The sequence below is a fragment of the Ranitomeya variabilis genome, chromosome 3, assembly GCF_051348905.1.
Source record: "Ranitomeya variabilis isolate aRanVar5 chromosome 3, aRanVar5.hap1, whole genome shotgun sequence".
NCBI lineage: Eukaryota > Metazoa > Chordata > Amphibia > Anura > Dendrobatidae > Ranitomeya > Ranitomeya variabilis.
Window position 1 is genome coordinate 590,059,972 of NC_135234.1, and position 21,446 is coordinate 590,081,417.

General features: G+C 46.0%; 1 pseudogene; it reads left to right on the forward strand.

The window, feature by feature from the left end:
* LOC143817740 (piwi-like protein 1) overlaps positions 1 to 19,529 on the forward strand; it is a 78,052-nt pseudogene extending 58,523 nt beyond the window's left edge.
* The last annotated feature ends 1,917 nt before the right edge of the window (positions 19,530 to 21,446 follow it).

Below are 21,446 nucleotides of genomic sequence, written 5' to 3' on the forward strand. Positions count from 1 at the left end.
TACCAGACTTGTGTGTGTTTTAGGGCGAGTTTCATGTGTCAAGTTGTGTGTGTTGAGTTGCGTGTGGCGACATGCATGTAGCGACTTTTGTGAGATGAGTTTTGTGTGGTGACATAACTGTAGCAACTTTTTGTGTGTCGAGTTGCATGTGACAGGTTAGTGTAGCAAGTTGTGTTCAGCAAGTTTTACGCGTGATGAGTTTCATGTGTGGTGTGTTTTGAGTATGTGCAAGTGCAAATTTTGCATGTGTTGCAACTTTTGTACATGTGGCAATTTTTCTGCATGTGCAAGTTTTGCGTGTGGCGAGTTTTCCATGAGGTGAGTTTTGCACGTGTGGCGAGTTTTGCATGTGGCGAGTTTTGCATGAGCAAATTTTGCGCGTGGGGAGTTTTGAGTGGCGACTTTGTGTTTCGACTTTTATGTGTGAGGTTGGTGTATGTGTGGTGAAATGTATGCTAAGGGTGGTATATGTGTTCAAGCACGTGGTAGTGTGTGGCGTATTTTGTGTGTGTGTTCATATCCCCGTGTGTGGTGAGTAGTGTTGAGCGATACTGTCCGATACTTGAAAGTATCGGTATCGGAAAGTATCGGCCGATACCGGCAAAGTATCGGATCTAATCCGATACCGATACCCGATACCAATACAAGTCAATGGGACTCAAGTATCGGACGGTATTCCTGATGGTTCCCAGGGTCTGAAGGAGAGGAAACTCTCCTTCAGGCCCTGGGATCCATATTAATGTGTAAAATAAAGAATTAAAATAAAAAATATTGCTATACTCACCTCTCCGACGCAGCCTGGACCTCACCGAGGGAACCGGCAGCGTTCTTTGCTTAAAATGCGCGCGTTTACTTCCTTCCGTGACGTCACGGCTTGTGATTGGTTGCGTGCCGCCCATGTGGCCGCGACGCGACCAATCACAGCAAGCCGTGACGTAATTTTCAGGTCCTCAATGCCTAATTCTAGGCATTCAGGATTTTAAAATTACGTTCCGGCATGTGATTGGTCGCGTCGCGGTCACATGGGCGACGCAACCAATCACAAGCCGTGATGTCACGGGAGGCAGGAAACGCGCGCATTTTAAAATTACGTCACGGCTTGTGATTGGTTGCGTGCCGCCCATGTGACCGCGACGCGACCAATCACAGCAAGCCGTGACGTAATTTCAGGTCCTGAATGCAGAAATAGGCATTCAGGACCTGAAAATTACGTCACGGCTTGCTGTGATTGGTCGCGTCGCGGCCACATGGGCGGCACGCGACCAATCACAAGCCGTGACGTCACGGGAGGCAGGAAATGCGCGCATTTTAAGCAAAGAACGCTGCCGGTTCCCTCGGTGAGGTCCAGGCTGCGTCGGAGAGGTGAGTATAGCAATATTTTTTATTTTAATTCTTTATTTTACACATTAATGTTGTTTCGATACCGATACCCGATACCACAAAAGTATCGGATCTCGGTATCGGAATTCCGATACCCGCAAGTATCGGCCGATACCCGATACTTGCGGTATCGGAATGCTCAACACTAGTGGTGAGTATCCCATGTCGGGGCCCCACCTTAGCAACTGTACAGTATATACTCTTTGGCACCATCGCTCTCATTCTTTAAGTCCCCCTTGTTCACATCTGGCAGCTGTCAATTTGCCTCGAACACTTTTCCTTTCACTTTTTCCCCATTATGTAGATAGGGGCAAAATTCTTTGGTGAATTGGAACGCGCAGGGTTAAAATTTTGCCTCACAACATAGCCTATGACGCTCTCGGGGTCAAGACGTGTGATTGTGCAAAATTTTGTGACTGTAGCTGCGACGGTGCAGATGCCAATCCTGGACATACACACATACATACATACATACATACATACACACACACATTCAGCTTTATATATTAGATTGGTAATATAGAAATCAGCAGAAAGCGCAGTCTATTTGACCCACTTAAGTGTCTTCTCACAAAAATTATCTGAACTAGCCAGGAGAGACAAATTGAACTAAAACATAACTTTTAGGCTGCCGTCACACTAGCAGTATTTGGTCAGTATTTTACATCGGTATTTGTAAGCCAAAACCAGGAGTGGAACAATTAGAGAAAAAGTATAATAGAAACATATGCACAACTTCTGCATTTATCACCTACTACTGGTTTTGGCTTACAAATACTGATGTAAAATACTGACTAAATAAATCCAAACAAACAAACCAAAGTGATGAAGTGCAAAGTGCTAAAAAGTTACCAGTGCTCAATAATAAATGGTTATGGTTGGATCTCACCAAAATTGAAGTCCTTTTTTGTAGATTGCAGATCTGCAGAAGCCCATACATCAGTTGTTTGCATCCAAGGGGGAAGGGGAAAGTTTCTGATAACCTCTTTCATGCACCTGTAGTGCTCCTGCCCTTACAAGGGCAGTCCCCGAGTAAGACTGCTAAATTGTACCCACCATACCATTTAGACTCCCTATGCATTTCCTCCCCCATTCAGGGGATTCATCAGGGGGGTAAAAAAATGCAAATGTGGAAGTTTTGGGAGCTCCTGCAGTGGCCGGCAGCTCACATATTAAGTCCTACCAGTTTAGGTCAGGACTGTGAAAAAGGAGGCATATATATCTGCAGTGAATAAAGATATTGAGTTAATTAAAGATTCAAACAGCCGGGGCCAATTTAAATATCCTAATATTTCAAATAAAGAGAGGGTTGCCTTACAAGCTTTGGACCATGACAACGGCATCAACATCAAGTCGGCTGAAAAGGGTGGTGCTGTCACCGTCATGGATACAAATAACTATGTAGCAGAAATAAGAAGACAATTATCTGGTGATAAGGTATATAGCAGGATTTATGGAGACCCCAAATTTGCTATTGCTGGAAAAATGTAAGTTATTTTGGATAGAGCATTAAATCAGAAGATAATAGATGAAAATCTATATAAATATTTATTAGTTGAGAATCCAATTACTCCAGTATTGTACATTTTACCAAAGATACATAAGACACTGAATAATCAACCTGGCCAGCCAATAGTGTCGGGGAGTGGATCAATTTTTAGTCATATTGGGGCCTTCTTGGATAGAGTACTAAGTCCATTAACTAAAAAAGCCACATCTTTTGTTTTGGATACTACTGATTTCTTATGCAAATTAAGGAATACTATAATGGAGGGTAATATTATGCTGGCCTCTTTTGTGGGTAAATATATTTTTATTAAAGAGAAGAGAATTTTACAAGAAAAACAGTAGTTGAAAACTACGACAATGATCAAAGTACTTTTTCTTATAATATACAATTCGAGAAGAGTAACACAAAAAACACTTGTTCACAAACCTTGCATAAATCTTACATAAAAGAAAGAAAAAAAAAAAACGGTAACTTTAACATATAAGCAATAACTCCTTGCCCCCGCAACAGGCGAGGACTTTCATTACCGTGAATAAAAGAAAGCATACCTAAAATCAGTTCGCCCATGTCCCCTAGAGCGAGACATGCACGCAAATAGTAACATTATAAAAGTAACTGGTAAATCATGGTACAGACCTATCACACCGAGCTGGTGGAAGGTGAACAGCTCACCCAGGGGGGAGATAGAAAGAGGAGGAAATAGAGGGGGGAGCCCACGTAGGTGGGTCTCAAGAAAAGAAATATAAAATGAGAACACGAAAAGAAGAGTAGCTTAGTAATCGACTGTAGAATAGACAGGTGTATTCAGGTAAACAGGTCAGGGAAACGAGCAGAATCTTTAAATAGAATCCATTCAGTCCAGATACCTAAAAAGGAGACCCTTGTCTGTGAAAGGTCTGCATCAATTTCCTCCATCCTAAAGATGGTTTCAAATTCTGAAAACCACTCCACAACATCGGGGGGAACCGGGTCTCGCCATCGGCGGGGGATCACCGTCCTAGCAGCCGCTAGGCAAAATTTAAGGATGTCCTTTTTTTGGGATCCCACCGAACCGGGAATCATGGAGAGCAATGCCATCTCCGGAGTACCGGTGATGTGCTTGCCTGTGATCAAACCATAATTTCAGAACACTTGGTCCCAGAATGTTCTAATCAAGGGGCAGCCCCACCAGATATCCAAAAGGGAGCCAAGGCCATTTCCACACCTCCAGCAGCAGTTTGAAATTGAGGGAGAAAATTTGTGTAAACTGTCAGGTGTGAGGTACCACCTATATTGCAGTTTATACCCCTTCTCCGAGGCCTCACTGGAACTCGGGAGTTTATGGTTCATCAGGAAGCAACGCTCCCATTCCTCATCCGACAAAGTCCGCCCTAAATCCTTCTCCCAAGCAGACTGGAAATAGAGCCTTGCGTCAGAGTCAGGTGTTGAAAAAATTGAGTAGAGGGAAGAGATTCCCCTGCTCGGGGCGTCTCCACCGGCAAACAACAGTTCCAAGGGAGAAAGTCTACAGTTCGAACCCCTTGGCAAATTCAAAGAGTCCTGGAAGGACCGTACCTGCAAGTACTCCCACCAAAGAAGTTTAGTGGAGGGAGATTGGGTTTGGAGGGAACAGAGGGTGGGAATCTCGCCACGCTGTAAGATATCACCAACCCGTATGTCATCCTCGTATTTCCATCCCATGAAGGCTTTCCTGTGAATGCCCGGAGGAAATGCCGGGTTGCAAAAAATAGGTTTAAGAAGGCTGGCCCCAAGAGGAGCGGACCCCTTCACACCACTGCAGTGCCATGCCCTCATAGCCTCTGAGGTAAGGAAGGAAAATCTCCCATGTTGAAGAGCATATTGCTTTGGGATCCACTGAAGATAATGAAGAGGCAAATCGGACCATTCTTGTTCCAACTCTACCCATTTTTTAAATTTAATTTTATATTTCCAGTCCAAGAGGCGAACTAATATGGCCGCCCTGCAATAGTTTCGGAGGTTGGGTAGACCCACCCCACCAAACTGGCGTGGCCTAGATAAAACCTTGTAACTCACCCTCGGTGTTTTCCCCTTCCAGATAAATCGGGAAATCAAGGACTGTATTTTAATAAAAAACGATTTATGTGGCCAAATGGGAATCGCCTGAAAGATATAAAGAAATCTCGGCAGGATATCCATCTTAACCACCTGAATCCTACCGAGCCACAACAGCCTCAATGGGCCGTAAGACTTCAGAAGGGATCCCACCCTGTTCAAAATGACCTGATGGTTCAAAGAAAATAATTGAAGAGGATCCGAGGTGAGGTTCACCCCGAGATATGAAATCTGATCCTGTTGCCATCTAAAGGGGAAGGCCCGCTCCAAGGAAGCCACCACAGAAGAAGATAGAGAAATGTTTAGGACCTCAGTTTTGAAGTAATTAATCTTGAAGTTACTTAAAGGGAACCTGTCACCACGTTTTTGGAAGATGGGATAAAAATAGCGTTAAATAGGGGCAGAGGTGGGCGTTACATTAGTGTGTTTGTTATGCGTTTATTACCCACCTAAGTTGCCGAAATACCTTTGCAAAGTCTCCGTTTTCGCCTGTCAATCAGGCTGGTCTGGTCAAAAGGGCGTGTTGTCTTCCCCCAGATTTTGCGTAGTTTTCCGTTGGTGGCGTAGTGGTGTGCGCATGCCCAAGGTCCCGAATCCTCTGCCAGGGGATTTAAAAGAGCGCGCTGTTCGTTATTTCATTGGTGATCAGTGGGGGCGGCCATCTTCCTTTGGCCGCGCGTGCGCAGAAGCGGCGCTCTGCTGGCCGCGGCTTCAGGAAAATGGCCGCGGGATGCCGCGCGTGCGCAGATGGATATCGCGGCGGCCATTTTCCTGAAGCCGCGGCCAGCAGAGCGCCGCTTCTGCGCACGCGCGGCCAAAGGAAGATGGCCGCGCCCACCGATCACCAATGAAATAACGAACAGCGCGCTCTTTTAAATCCCCTGGCAGAGGATTCGGGACCATGGGCATGCGCACACCACTACGCCACCAACGGAAAACTAAGCAAAATCTGGGGGAAGACAACACGCCCTTTTGACCAGACCAGCCTGATTGACAGGCGAAAACGGAGACTTTGCAAAGGTATTTTGGCAACTTAGGTGGGTAATAAACGCATAACAAACACACTAATGTAACACCCACCTCTGCCCCTATTTAACGCTATTTTTATCCCATCTTCCAAAAACGTGGTGACAGGTTCCCTTTAAATCCCCGAAGGATTCGAACTCCTTCATAAGCACTGGAAAAGAGACGACTGGGTTAGAGACGAAGAGGAGGATGTCGTCGGCAAATAGGGCCGTTTTATGGTTAGAGTTTCCAACCTGAATCCCTGAGATACTATCATAAACTCGGATAGCCTTAGCCAAATGCTCAATAACTAAAACATATAATAGGGGCGACAACGGGCAGCCTTGTCTAGTACCATTCTGAATATAAAAACGATCGGACAAAGATCCATTGACTCTAACACGAGCTGAGGGTTTTGAATATAATGACATAATTTTCCCCAAGGAAATTGGATTGTAAGCCAATGTGGGTCAGGGTCTCCCGGAGAAAGTCCCAATGGACTCTATCAAAGGCCTTTTCCGCGTCAAATGACAGAAGACAAAGAGGGGACTTTTGCATCTTGGTCCTCTCAATAAGGAGAAGAGACCTGATAATGCTGTCCTGCGCCTCCTGGCCCTTGACAAAGCCCACCTGATCAAGGTCGATAATAGATGGGAGAAGTCCCGACAATCTGTCAGCCAATACCTTGGCAAATAATTTTACATCGACGTTGATCAGGGAGATTGGCCTATAACTCCCGGTCAGCAGGGGATCTTTATTAGGCTTTGGCAGAACAGAAATATGAGCCTCTAGGGACTGGGGGGTAAAGCTATCCTCCTCAGAAATCGCATTAAAGGTGAGGACCATTTGGGGAAGCAAGTCAGATAGAAGGGATTTATAGAATAAGGGAGTGAACCCATCCGGCCCAGGACATTTAGAGGTGGACGTGGATTTAACAGCTTCTGACAGCTCCTCAGGGGTTACGTCCTTTTCCAGGACCGCCAAATCCGCCTCAGGGAGGGACGGGACCTTGATCCTATTCATATAAGATTTAATTTTATTTTTCAACGTGGTGGGATCCAAGTCAGCGTACCTGCCCCTAATGTTGTACAGGGATTTATAGAACTTTTGAAAGACCTCTAGGATCTCCTCATTACTATGGACCAGTTGGCCCTTATCATTTTTGAGTGATGAGATAAGGGTGGGACCCGATCTGGGATGAAGCAGTCGTGCTAGAGGGCGCCCACAAACATTAGCTCTTTTGTAGAAAAACCCTTTAGTTCTTTCCTTGTCACCCATAAACCGTCTATCCAGCAGGCCTTTAAGTTCAAGCCTTTTTGTAGTGAGCTCGACCAAAGTCTCAGAGGACCTCGAATTCTTATGCCTGCTTTCCAGGGTCTGAATTTGTGACAGCAAAGCGTCTATTTCCTCAGTCTGAAGTTTTTTGATTCTAGCCCCATGTTTGATTAAGGTGCCTCTCATGATGCACTTCAGTGCTTCCCATTTAATTGCCTGAGGTGTGGGATCTGACGCATGAGTATGGGCGAACGCTGCAATGTCAGATTTCAAATCACTCAAACAGGTGGTGTCTCGTAAAAGGTTGCCATTCAATTTCCATAAGAATTTTTTCATAGCCAGCCCGGGTATCTCCAAGGATAGAAAAATAGGGCAATGATCCGATTGAACCATATTACCAATCTTGGCATCAGGCCTTCAAGATAAGACCCCCCTGCTGACCAGAAAAAGGTCAATTCTGCTGTAGGAGTTATGTGGAGTAGAATAGAAAGTATAATCCTTACCTCTAGGATTGAGGATTCTCCAAACATCTATCAGATGTAGTTTAAGTAAGAATTTTTGTAGGGCTCTCACCTTTCTCGATGGGACCGCCCCCCGACCAGAGGAGGTATCTAGTTTGGGATCAAAGACAAAGTTAAAATCACCACCTATCACAACCTGGCCCTCCACAAATGAAGACAGTTTCAACAATAGAGACTTGCAGACCTTAGGCTGTTCCCGGTTCGGGAGATACCAGTTAACTAGGGTCAGGATCCGTTCAGCAACTTTAACTTTCATAAAAATATAGCGTCCCCCTTCATCTATGACCTTGTCTATCAATATGATATTTAAATTCTTACAAAAGGCTATTGAGACACCTTTTGTCCTCGATTCGGGGTTGGAACTATGGGACCATCTATCATAAAGTTTACCCCCGACAACTGGTATCCGGTCAGCTCTAAAATGAGTTTCTTGAAGAAAAAGTATCTGAACCCCTAGCTTGTGCATATCTGAAAGTACGTGGCTTCGTTTTTGGGGAGAATTGAATCCCCGTAGATTTAGGGAACCAAATTTTAAGGAACCCATTTTTCAATAGAACATCGAGTACCCAACCGTTAGGCCCCAAAAAGGGGTTATCCTGCCACCTGAGAGATGAGAGCAGAAAACAAGACGCAGCAAATTAGAAGAAAAAGAAGAGAAAAAGAGTAGGCAAATATAGAAGAAAAAAGGAATGTAGCAGTAAATTGTACCCCTGAGGGAGCTGAAAATTAAAAACTCTTACTTAAGATATGGGGTATAGTCGTTTCACGAATATCACGGTTTGGACCAACCGTATAACCCCTTAATGGGTCGTGTCCTTTCCACTGAAGAAAGGAAGAAAGTCAAAACAATATATAACAAAATAAATCATATACCGACGGATTCGATAAACAATATAACTGTATAACACACCATGTTCCCCGGCGAACTTCCCTGAGACAAAAAAAATACACAAAATTACCCAGTACAACCGAACCACAAGAGGGGGAGGGAAAGGGAGAAGAAAAAAAGGGGGGGGGGAAGGGGTAATCAAAGGAGAGGAGAGGGAGGGGGAAGAATAAGAAGGGGGAAGGAAGAGAATGGAATAGTGGAGAGGGAAGGGAAAATGACCAAGGGAAAAGAGCAAAGCATATATCATCAACACGGCCATTACTGCCTAAAGCTAGACCAAAGACCTAAGGGTCTGCAACCGACTGAACCAAAAATACTGGACGCTTGCATATCAGCCGTCTTCAGATACATCATTACAGTTCTGTCCTCTACCACGAGATCTAGTGCGGCCTCTTCCACGGTTGCGACGCGCCCTCTTTCGGCGCTGTGGCATAGGGCCCATATCCTGACCAACGGGATAAGGCCAGTCAGGGAATTGTAGGCCCGGATCCTCGAGGTTCAGAAGGGAGAGAACTGAACGATGCTCCCTGGGGTGAGATAAGGACACCATCTGGGTTCCCTGCCGAACCTGAAGGCGGAACGGATATCCCCAAGAATAGGGGATCTGGCTCTGGCGAAGGAGGTTAAGTAGAAGTCGCAGAGCTCTCCTCTTTTGGAGGGTTCTCCGTGACAGATCCGAGAGGAACTGTAATTGGCAATCTTGGAAACGGATCTCCTGGGTCTTTCTGGAACAGTTGAGGATTTCTTCCTTCACTTGGTACCTATGAAAACGACAAATCACGTCTCTAGGCAGACCTCCATCCTCAGGGGGAGGACCTAGCAACCTATGAGCTCTGTCAAATTCAATACCCAACTCTGGGGCAGTGTTCCTAATGGAGTTGAACAAAGCTTGAAGAGTCGCAGTTAGGTCACTAGCTTGGACTGATTCCGGTAGACCCCTCACTCTCAGATTTTGCCTTCTCTCCCGATTCTCCAAGTCCTCCATATGGTCTAGAAAGCTCTCAAAGGTGGATGTCTGGGCTGACAGTTTATCCTCAAGGGCTAGGATCTTGCTGGAGAGATTTTCCACAGTAGTGTCAGTAAGTGTGACTCTACCCGCTAGAGCTGAGATGTCCCCTCTCAGGGCCATTGTTTCAGCTTTAAAGGAGTTCTCCACCCTGGAGATAAAGCCCTCAAGTTCCTCTTTAGTTGGAACGTTGCTAATACGGGCCTTAAAAGATTCCCACATGTCTGGGTCAGGGCTATCTTGTGGCTGCATATTTGGTAAAATAGGGGAACCACTGGGGCCTCCACTGATGGTCGGCTCCACTCTTCGCTCACCCCCTGTGGCTTCTGTGGGGTGATTTAGTAGAGGGGGGAGATAACCTGCTCCACAGCCCGGTTTCTGAATAGAGAGTTGTTGAAGCACCCCCTCTGCAGGTGTAAGTGGCCGAGGTGACAGGCTAGGAGGCAGCCGAGTCTCCTGCAGCACAGGCCACTCAGTTTGGGAGGGGTAGATATCAGCTCTCTGTGTCCAGGACCTCACCGCTTCTCCCTCTGTTTGTACAATCTCATGATCCGAGCCCCCACCATCCTCCCTCTCTCCTGTGGTACCTTCATCTGAGACCCCCTGCAGGGGGGCCTCCAGGGGCCTCTCCTGAGTAAACAGTCTGGTGACAGACTCTCTGGAAACCTCAGTGCAGGCCTGCAGTGTCTCCTTCTCTCTCTGTTTGTTTTTTGCCTCATGTGTAGTGCTGCAGGGCTTGGGGGAGGGATCAGCCATCTTAGGGTACCGTCACACAGTGGCACTTTGGTCACTACGACGGTACGATCCGTGACGTTCCAGCGATATCCATACGATATCGCTGTGTCTGACACGCAGCAGCGATCAGGGACCCTGCTGAGAATTGTACGTCGTAGCAGATCGTTTGGAACTTTCTTTCAACGCTGGATCTCCCGCTGTCATCGCTGGATCGTTGTGTGTGACAGCGATCCAGCGATGCGTTCGCTTGTAACCAGGGTAAACATCGGGTTACTAAGCGCAGGGCCGCGCTTAGTAACCCGATGTTTACCGTGGTTACCAGAGTAAAAGTAAAAAAAACCAAACCGTACATACTCACATTCCGGTGTCTGTCCCCTGGTGTTCTGCTTCTCTGCACTGTGAGCGCCGGCCGGCTGGAAAGCGAGCACAGCGGTGACGTCACCGCTGTGCTTTCCGGCTGGTACACACACAGTGGAGAGAAGCAGAACGCCGGGGGACAGACACCGGAATGTAAGTATGTACGGTTTTTTTTTTTTTTACTTTTACGCTGGTAACCACGGTAAACATCGGGTTACTAAGCGCGGCCCTGCGCTTAGTAACCCGATGTTTACCCTGGTTACCCGGGGCCTTCGGCATCGTTGGTCGCTGGAGAGCTGACTGTGTGACAGCTCCCCAGCGACCACACAACCACTTACCAATGATCACGGCCAGGTCCTATCGCTGGTCGTGATCATTGGTAAATCGTTATGTGAGACGGTACCCTTAGGATCAGTGCAGCTCCAAGGCCCCTTCCCAGAGCTTCTTAAAAAGCGAGATATACTTGCAGAGAACTCCACAGGGGGTCCAGAAGGGGTGTTGGGGCGTGCAGGCTTCCGTTTAGCAGGCATAGACTCCGGTAAAGTCAGTTTCTGGGCTGTTGCATGGCTTTATTTGGCTGGGGAAGCAGGAGGTCAGGGATTAGCAGCCTTCCTCCATTATGGCCAGGACACGCCCCCCATGCAGGCCTCTTTTGATGCTGTATCTCCCTATACCTCCATTGATCATGAGGAAGGGTTAGCCTCTGTACATAACAAACTTATGGCTATGGCTTATAAACCGCCTGTTATTAAATTCATCCTTGATCTTCTGGAGTTGGTATTAAGGAATAATTATTTTTTATTTGGGGAAGAATTTTATGCGCAATTAAGTGGTATGGCAATGGGTGCAAATATGGCACCAACCTACCATGATGACATTGGAGGAGGACTTCGTCTATATGTCCCACCACTTTGACCACATACTTAGATGGTGGAGGTATATAGACGATGTCCTCCTCCTCTTGACAGGCTCTGCTAGTTAACTGAAGGATTTTCATGCATTTCTTAATGATTTGAGTGAGGGAATTAAATTTACCTCAGTATATTCTGATAGTGAAATACAATTTCTTGATGTTCTGATCAGAAATACAGTATTGACAATAATTTAACAACTGAGCTTTTTGTGAAACCAACAGATAAAAACAATCTTTTCTGCTATAATAGCCACCACCCATGAAAAATGATAGAATCTCTACCATTTAGTCAACTCTTACAAGTTAGACTTATTGTAAGTAGATGCATCATTGGATGATATGGTAAAAAAAAAATTTAAAAAAGGAAATATCCTAGGAATCTGATGAATAAGTGGAAGAATAAAACAAGAGGGCTTGATCGAAACACTCTTTTAGATAAGGGTAACATAGATAAGGAAATTTTGAAAAGAATACCATTTGTAACTTCTTTTTGTCAGGAATGTAAAGAGATTGTAGCTGTGGTAAAACGACATTGGTCAATGCTGGGTAGATGTTTACCTGATGATAGATGATTTCAAATTTCCTCCTCTTGTATCTTATAAACATGTGACAAATATGAGGGATAAGCTGGTACATTCAGACATAGGTCCTCAGAAAATAGCTGTGCAGAGTTTTTTTTAACAGGTAGATCCAGGATAAGTTGTTTTCCTTGCTTAAGTTGTGTAAATTGTCCATATATGCTAAAGAGGAGTTCCTTTCAGCATCCAACTACCAAAGAAATTTTTATGATCAATCATTATCTCACCTGTTCCTCTGAGTTTGTAATATATCTCTTGCAATGTTCATGCAATCTCCTGTATGTACTGTAGGAAAGACTACTTGTGATTAGTGTTGAGCATTCCGATGCTGCAAGTATCGGGTATCGGCCGATACTTGCTGTATCGGAATTTCCGATACCGAGATCCGATATTTTTGTAATATCGGATATCGGTATCGAAACAACATTAATGTAAAAAGGTGTAAAAGAAAGAATTAAAATAAAAAAAATCGCTATACTCACCTGTCCGACGCAGCCGGGACCTCGGCGATTGTAAGCGGCAGCGTTGTTTCTTTAAAATTCGCGCTTTTACTTGCTTACGTGAATTCCCGGCTTCTGATTGGTCAGGGCGGCCATGTTGCCGGGACTCGGACCAATCACAGCAAGCCGTGACGAAATTACGTCACGGCTTGCTGTGATTGGTCCGCGTCCCGGCAACATGGCCGCCATTAACCAATCACAAGCCGTGACGTCACGGGAGGCTGGACACGCGCTTATTTTGAAAAGCGCGCGTGTCCAGCCTCCCGTGACGTCACGGCTTGTGATTGGTCACGGCGCCATATTGCCGGGATGCGGACCAATCACAGCAAGCCGTGACGAAATTACGTCACGGCTTGCTGTGATTGGTCCGCGTCCCAGGAACATGGCCGCCATTAACCAATCACAAGCCGTGACGTCACGGGAGGCTGGACACGCGCTTATTTTGAAAAGCGCGCGTGTCCAGCCTCCCGTGACGTCACGGCTTGTGATTGGTCACGGCGCCATATTGCCGGGACGCGGACCAATCACAGCAAGCCGTGACGTAATTTCGTCACGGCTTGCTGTGATTGGTCCGAGTCCCGGCAACATGGCCGCCCTGACCAATCAGAAGCCGGGAATTCACGTAAGCAAGTAAAAGCGCGAATTTTAAAGAAACAACGCTGCCGCTTACAATCGCCGAGGTCCCGGCTGCGTCGGACAGGTGAGTATAGCGATATTTTTTATTTTAATTCTTTATTTTACACATTTATATGGTTCCCAGGGCCTGAAGGAGAGTTTCCTCTCCTTCAGACCCTGGGAACCATCAGGAATACCGTCCGATACCTGAGTCCCATTGACTTGTATTGGTATCGGGTATCGGTATCGGATTGGATCCGATATTTTGCCGGTATCGGCCGATACTTTCCGATACCGATACTTTCAAGTATCGGACGGTATCGCTCAACACTACTTGTGATCTCAAAACAAGAATGAACAAACACAGATATACCATTAGGAAAGGTAGGGTTGACTTACCTGTGCAAAAGCATTTTGTTGAGTGTAAACATGCTGATAAAGATTTGAAATTCTGGATCATAGATCAAGTACCCCCATTGAGGACAGGTGGTGATAGTGTGTGATTACTTAAGATTAAAGAGCTGAAGTGGATCAAAAAACTCAAGACATTCAAACCTCTTGGTTTAAATGTGGATTATAAGCTCACTATTACATTATAGATAGTGATGAGCGAGCACTAAAACGTTTGCTTATTGCGCAAGGTCAAGCAAATTGGAATACTCGGGTACTCGACTCAATCAACGAGCCCAATGTAAGTCTATGGGAAACCCGAGTATTTTTACCGCGATTCCCCCTAGGGGTCCTTTTAAGGTCTAAAAACGTCTGAAAATTATATAAACACTGCTGAAGTGACATGGGAACATCATGAAGATCACCCCTGGAAGCATTTCTGACTCCAAGGTCACAGCTGTAAGCAATGTTGCTTTCAACCAATACAAATGCATTCACTGGGAAATGTCATTGTAATATTTAACAACCCTAGCTGGCCATGTGGTGTGTGACACATAAGGAGACACATCTTGTTTCATTTATGAAGGAGGGACTCTTAATGTCACAAAGTCTATTTTTAAAGGTCATCAGACGGCATTAATATTCCTAAAGGGCCATTATTAAACAGTGGGTCTCCTATGCTGTTATTGCCTATGCAGTGAGTGGCTGGGCTGCCAACAATTACAACACACCCCAATACCCGTTTCATGAGAGGTACAGGAGGGCTTCCTGAAAAAATGTTGCATTGAATGCAAGGCCTACCCTGCTACCAAGTCATATGCACCCCAATAAGCCTTTGAACCCAGGTACTGGATGGCAACAGGAAAACCCACTTCACATTCTATAGTTGGTCCTGCCATACTGTTTTCTTATGTATTAACTGCAAGGCCTGCCCTGCTACCAAGTCATATGCACCTCAATAAGCATTTGAAGCCAGGTACTGGATGGCCACAGGAAAACCCACTTCACATTCTTCAGTTGGTCCTGCCATACTGTTTTCTTATGTATTAACTGCAAGGCCTGCCCTGCTACCAAGTCATATGCACCCCAATAAGCCTTTGAACCCAAGTAATGGATGGCCACAGGAAAACCAATTTCACATTCTTCAGTTGCTCCTGCCATACTGTTTTCTTATATACTAGCGGCTAGCCCTGCCCTGCTACCAAGTCATATGCACCCCAATAAGCCTTTGAACTAAGGCACTGGATCGCCACAGGAAAACCAAACTCACATTCTTCAGTTGGTCCTGCCATACTGTTTTCTTATATATTAACTGCAAGGCCTGCCCTGCTACCAAGTCATATGCACCTCAATAAGCCTTTGAACCCAGGTACTGGATGGCCACAGGAAAACCCACTTCACATTCTTCAGTTGGTCCTGCCATACTGTTTTCTTATGTATTAACTGCAAGGCCTGCCCTGCTACCAAGTCATATGCACCCCAATAAGCCTTTGAACCCAGGTAATGGATGGCCACAGGAAAACCAATTTCACATTCTTCAGTTGCTCCTGCCATACTGTTTTCTTATATACTAGCGGCTAGCCCTGCCCTGCTACCAAGTCATATGCACCCCAATAAGCCTTTGAACTAAGGCACTGGATCGCCACAGGAAAACCAAACTCACATTCTTCAGTTGGTCCTGCCATACTGTTTTCTTATATATTAACTGCAAGACCTGCCCTGCTACCAAGTCATATGCACCTCAATAAGCCTTTGAACCCAGGTACTGGATGGCCACAGGAAAACCCACTTCACATTCTTCAGTTGGTCCTGCCATACTGTTTTCTTATGTATTAACTGCAAGGCCTGCCCTGCTACCAAGTCATATGCACCCCAATAAGCCTTTGAACCCAGGTAATGGATGGCCACAGGAAAACCAATTTCACATTCTTCAGTTGCTCCTGCCATACTGTTTTCTTATATACTAGCGGCTAGCCCTGCCCTGCTACCAAGTCATATGCACCCCAATAAGCCTTTGAACTAAGGCACTGGATCGCCACAGGAAAACCAAACTCACATTCTTCAGTTGGTCCTGCCATACTGTTTTCTTATATATTAACTGCAAGACCTGCCCTGCTACCAAGTCATATGCACCCCAATAAGCCTTTGAAAACAGGTACTGGATGACCACAGGATAACCCACTTCACATTCTTCAGTTGGTCCTGCCATACTGTTTTCTTATGTATTAACTGCAAAGCCTGCCCTGCTACCAAGTCATATGCACCCCAATAAGCCTTTGAACCCAGGTAATGGATGGCCACAGGAAACCCACTTCACATTCTTCAGTTGGTCCTGCCATACTGTTTTCTTATGTGTTAACTGCAAGGCCTGCCCTGCTGCCAAGTCATATGCACCCCAATAAGCTTTTGAACCCAGGTACTGGATGGCCACAGGAAAACCCACTTCACATTCTTCAGTTGGTCCTACCATACTGTTTTCTTATGTATTAACTGCAAGGCCTGCCCTGCTACCAAGTCATAGGCACCACAATAAGCCTTTGAACCCAGGTAATGGATGGCCACAGGAAAACCCACTTCACATTCTTCAGTTGGTCATGCCATACTGTTTTCTTATGTGTTAACTGCAAGACCTGCCCTGCTGCCAAGTCATATGCACCCCAATAAGCTTTTGAACCCAGGTACTGGATGGCCACAGGAAAACCCACTTCACATTCTTCAGTTGGTCCTGCCATACTGTTTTCTTATGTATTAACTGCTAGGCCTGCCCTGCTACCAAGTCATAGGCACCCCAATAAGCCTTTGAACCCAGGTAATGGATGGCCACAGGAAAACCCACTTCACATTTTTCAGTTTGTCCTGCCATACTGTTTTCTTATGTATTAACTGCAAGGCCTGTCCTGCTACCAAGTCATAGGTACCCCAATAAGCCTTTGAACCCAGGTACTGGATGGCCACAGGAAAACCCACTTCACATTCTTCAGTTGGTCCTGCCATACTGTTTCCTAATGCATTGAATGCAAGGGCCGCCTTGACCCAAATTTGCACGCACCCCAATCCCCCTTGGAAGAAACATGGAGGAGGGCCTCATAAAAAAAACTGTCCCATTACAAAGGAGTGGGTCTCCTAGACTTGTACTGCCCATACATTAAGAGTATGGGCTGACAAACATTTCCCCATGGAGGATACATTTTTTTAAAATATTTAATAGGGATCACAGACTGCACCAGCACGAAACACATGAACCCTGGTGATCTAGTGGTGGAAAATGATGAGAGATGGAGGAAGGCCTCATTAAAAACTAAGCCCAATTTAAAGGAGTGAGCGGGTCTCCTATACTTGTAATGCCCATACACTAAGTGTATGAGCTGACAAACATTTCCTCATGGAGGAAACATTTTGAAAAAATATTTAATGGGGATCATAGACACCTTTGCCATAAAATTGACTGTCTGTAGCAGCATGGAACACGTGAACCGTAGTGATCTAGTGGTGGAAAATGATGAGAGGTGGAAGGCCTCATTAAAAACTAGGCCCAATGCAAAGGAGCATGTCTCCTAGACTTGTAATGCCCATACACTAAGTGCATGGGCTGCAAACATTTCTCCATGGGGGTTACAGTTTTAAAAAATTATTTATGGGTAGTATCATAGACATTCCTTGCCCAAAAATTGAATGGCTATAGCAGCATACAATATGTTAAACATGGTGATCTAGTGGTGGAGAATGAGGAAACATTGATGAAGGCCTCATTAAAAACTAGGCACAATACACACTAGTGTGTGGTTTGTGTACGAAGTAAAAGATGAGCTGATGAGCAAGATCCTGGGCCTGCGGCCAAGCTCATGTGCAGGAGCAGGCCCAACAAAGACCACCTAGACAGGTACAGCAGCCCCAAGGACCCCAGCCAGCAGTCAGATCTCAGCAGCCAGTTCCTGAGCCTTTGCTCATTGGAAGAGGGCGCCAGAGAGGTACGCTGGCAGTGGCAGCAGAGAAACCATTGCCCGAGGTTCTGCAGGTGTCAGCTGAACTTGCAGAAGTGTCTATCAGGGAATGGGACAGCCATAGGCGTGACTTTCATGACGTCGGGGTGATCACCTGGCAGACTATTGAACAGGTCCAAAAATCGAAAGCTGGTGCCTCTGGAACCAAGATTGCTCTTGTGACCAACCACATCAAGCTGGTGTCCCGACCACAGTGGGCCCTGTACCAGTATCACGTTGACTTCAACCCCGCCATGGAGTCCAAGTGTTTGCGATATAGCCTCCTGTATGAGCATGAAGAAACCATCGGGAAGGCATGGGTGTTTGATGGAACCATGTTGTTTTTACCAAAAAGAGTGAATAAGGTCACCGAGGTGTTTAGCCAAACTCGAAATGGAGAGAATGTGTGGATAACAATCACCCTGACCAACGAGCTTCCACCAACCTTGTCCACCTGCTTCCATTTCTATAACATCATTTTCTGAAGACTTCTGAAGATAATGGATATGAAGCAGATAGGATGCAACTATTACAACCCGAGCGACGCCACCGAAGTCAGAGCCCACCGACTCGCCATCTGCCTGGGGTTTTCCACCTCCATCTTCCAGTACGAGTCCAGCATCATGTTGAGCATTGATGTCAGCCATAAAATCCTCAGGAACGAGACTGTGCACGACATCATGAGCAGCCTCTACTCCTCATGTGGCCCTCAGAGGTTCCAGGACGCCTGCTGCAAGGAGCTAATCGGACAGATCGTCCTCACCAAGTCCAACACTAAAACCTACCGTATAGACGAGATCGCCTGGAACATGACAACAGCGTCCACCTTCAAGAAGGCAGACAGAAGTGAGATTAGCTTTGTGGACTACTATAAGAACCAATACAATGAACAAGTGAAAGACATGATCCAGCCGCTAACCATGAACGTCCCCCGGAGGCCCAAACCAGGTTTCACAGACGGAGCCATCGTACTGGTGCCAGAGTTCTGTAACCTAACAAGTCTGACCGACAGAATGAGAAACGACTTCAACGTCATGAAAGACCTGGCCATTCGCACCCGCTTACCACCAGAACTGAGGGAGTGGCAGGTTGGGAAGTTCATGAACTACATACACAAGGATGAGAGTGTTCAGAAAGAGCTACGTGACTGGGGGCTGAAATTCGAAGGGAGAATCGCACCTTTGGAAATAAATCATGCAAAAAGACAAATCTGCTTAATATAATCCACATTTTGCTGATTGGTTGCGAGAGCAGAGGGGTCCCATCCTGATCAGCCCCCGAGATATGAATAATTGGCTGCTCTTACACCCGGAGAAAATAGGATGTGGCGAACGCTCTTCTGCAGAACCTGTTCAAGATCACACAGCAAATGCGCATCAAGATGAACCGGCGGGCAGTGTTTGTTGAAGTTGAGGACTTTTTGGGGGGAGTTTTGTTGAATTTTTGAAAAAAAAAGAGTAGAACAAGGCTAGCAGACAGAACTATGCAACTTATGCCTGTGAAGCAACAATTTTTCCACCACAGATACACAAGGCCTCAGCATGACATAACAGACTGTATACATTTTCTTAATTTTTATTTTTTTTTGTAAAACAATAAATACTGAGTATACCAAGGTTAGCAGACTGTTATGATCTGGTGGCCTAGGAGCAGCATGAGACGTACTCTGGAGAAGGTGGTACCTGTACCTGTACTGACCGCAGACCCTGAACTTAACACCGCAACTAGAAGTAGCCGTGGAATGTACCTAACACTCCCTAGACATCTCGACACAGCCGGAGGACTAAATACCCCTAGAGATAGAAAAGGGAAAACTATCTTGCCTCAGAGAAAATCCCCAAAGGATAGACAGCCCCCCACAAATATTGACTGTGAGAGGAGAGAGAAATAACATACGCAGACTGAAATCAGGATTTAGCAAAAGAGGCCACTCTAGCTAAATAGAAAGGATAGGACAGAGTACTATGCGGTCAGTATTAAAACACTAAAAAATATCCACCACAGAAAATACAAAATCTCCACATCTAACTAAAGACATGGAGGGTATATCTGCATCTCCAGAGATACCAGCTTGGCTGAACAAATCCTTATGCAGACCTAGCTGGACAAGACAAAACATGGAAAAGAACTGAACAATAAGGCCCACAGCATGTGGACTGCAAAAAACAAAGCCAGAACTTATCTTTGTTGAAATGAACAGCAAAGCAAGAGAGACCAGGCAGGGATGTGAATCCTCCAGGAACAATGGACAACTGGCACCGACTAAAAGGTCAAGCAAGACTAAATAGCCCAGTCAGACTTGCAATAAGTGGACACACCTGATGAATGCAGCGATCCAAAGACAGCAGCGCTACCACTTATAACCACCGGAGGGAGCCCAAGAGCAGAATTCACAGCAGCAGACAGAATAATGCAATGTATGCCTGCAAACAGAAGATTTTTACACCACAGATACACCAGGCGTGTGACGAAGATAACAGACTGTATAATTTTTTAATTTTTTATTTTAAAACAGTAAATACTGAGTAGACCAGGGGGCGTGTCCGGATGCCAAGCTGAGCAGACATGTGGTGAGGGAGCTCCCACCATCTCCCAGCTATAAATAGCATAATATCACCCTGCATCACTGGGTTCCACAGTCAGCATGGGGCCCAGGAAACCTAGAATCACACAGCAGCCAGCGGTGGACCAGCCGGCACAGCGGACGGCTCTGGACGCTTTTCTGGGCCTTGAACAAGTCCAGGGAGATACACAGGTGCCATCTTTACAGAGACAGGGCGGTGAGGAGGAAGCTTCCGGTGCGACGCTCTGCATCAGGATGGCACTCAGGAGACAGATGGCTGCAGGGAGGAGGAGGAGATCTCCCCCTCTACATCGGGGGATGAGCCGTACACAGAAGGAGCAGGACTTCATGGAGACCAGATCAGCACTGCTGCTGACAGCGGCCACGAGGTGAGGGCTGAGGGGGGACATTAGAAAGAAAAAAGTCAAACGCACAATCAGCACCGCTCACCTGTGTTCCCACCTCCACATAGCGGCTGAAATCCTGGTACCACAACCTTAGGGGTGCTCGTGAAAAAAGAAAACAGTCTTTGTAAAATGTAAAAATAGGAGAAACGAGCACTCACCATAGGTACGTGCAATGTCTTACTTTATTGTGGCTTCATTTGCAAGAACAGCAAGGCAGTACAGAGAGAACCTTCGGTTCCTAACAGACGACGATCGTTTCGCTCTTCTGAGCTTCAACGGGTCACATCTGGTGTTGGGCCCCCCTCCTTTACCCTTCATATCAGCCCACACAAACAAACAGCTCCTCATTACATCAGGAGGTCCATGGACAGAATACTACACAGGACACTGCCTATATCCAACCCCATCAGGGATACTACTTCTCTCATCATCCACATTATTCAGTTAACTATCCTCCTAACTCACAGCCTGATGGCAGCTTCAGGGGGCCTGCCCCTCCCTCCCAAGACTGGCAGTCTATTCTGGCAACCCTACCATCTAAAGAGGACTTTAAGATCCTTATTAGTGAGGTCAAAGACATATGCAGGGCAGAAATAGCCAACGTAAGACGAGATCTACAACACTTAAATGGGAGGATTGAGGCCCTGGAAGAGGAACATGACTCCACAAGAAAACACCTGACAGAAATTCACCAGCTAGTGTCCTCACAACAAAAAGTGATGGAGGAAATGCAGTCCCACTTGGAGGAT